We start from the raw sequence: 1,217 nt of genomic DNA, 5'->3' as shown, positions 1-1,217 counted from the left end.
CCTCCCGCTCCTGTTTTTTCGGCCTTGTAAATTCAAAGCTCTTCTTCCGAGTTGACATCTTTCGGTATTTTCAGAATGTGCTGGTTAAACGACGTTGCAGTGTTAAACAACGATTCTGCTAGCGGTACTCCATATCTCCCGCTGCATTCATCCTCACGAGGAGGCCAACAATGACAGCACTGTGCCAGCTGAGGGCCAGGTCGGAGTTAAACACCATCCGAAAATACCCCCAGGTACCAGCCAGTGTCAGTTAAGCCGCTACGAGCAAAGCTGTCTGGGGTAGCGGGGACCCATGAGACGTCACAGGCGCGCCTTGTGATGCGAGATAGGCCCTGGCGCCGCCATGCAACATCAGAAGAGCCGAGCACGTCAGTGGTGGCCAAGGGCATCTGGAGAGATAAGAACAAAGAACATGAACAAGTTCGTGATGTCGCGCTCTTATTGCGTCATGGGTCGGCTGTCATGTCAGTAGCGGTTCTCTTGCCGCATTCGTTTTCCAAAGTTGCTGGAGTTCCGATTCGATCGTGTAGGACTCAACATGCTACCGATTGCACTGTCTGATGGTGATTCTTGAAACCAAGCCCAATTAAAAGCGGAAATCGAATAATTTTTCTCCACAGATCACGATGCAGCATTTCAGCTCGACCTGGACGGAAACCAACGCTGTCGCGCCTGAGCTCCGCCCACCCACGGGACTTGCGCAGCAGGAGCCGGGTCAGTGACCTCATCCTGCAGACACGCCACCAATGGGGGCGGGGGCTTGTTATGACGTCAGGCTATGCATCAACACAGCCACTTTTGGAGTCAGGTCGAAAGATTGCGATACAGTTAGGGATAAAATCTGCGCTTCTGTCCGAAGTTTGTCGGACTGTTTGAAAGATATCTGAATATGGCATGCTGTGATTGATCTCTCAAATGTAGTAAAATCGAGGCAAACTTCAGCGATATCTGCACATACGATAGGATAAGGAATTTGACGACGATGTAGAACTAAGCACTACTTCAAGTTTTCTGTTTCCACCACAGGCCTGTTGACAAACGACCAGGGGATGGCGAGATGAATAACTGTATCAGTGGACCAGCCTCTATCCTAATCTTCGCTGACAACAAAGCCTTCGCGGGCGGTGTACGCTATCAGCAGGTGAGAAGACAAGAGACCTCATTATAAAGTTAGGCTTATACTAAAAGCGTGCCAACTTCTCGCAGTTTTACGGGCG

The sequence above is a fragment of the Pollicipes pollicipes genome, unplaced genomic scaffold, assembly GCF_011947565.3.
Source record: "Pollicipes pollicipes isolate AB1234 unplaced genomic scaffold, Ppol_2.1 Scaffold_4740;HRSCAF=5597_pilon_pilon_pilon, whole genome shotgun sequence".
Lineage (NCBI taxonomy): Eukaryota > Metazoa > Arthropoda > Thecostraca > Pollicipedomorpha > Pollicipedidae > Pollicipes > Pollicipes pollicipes.
This window is presented reverse-complemented; position numbering follows the sequence as displayed.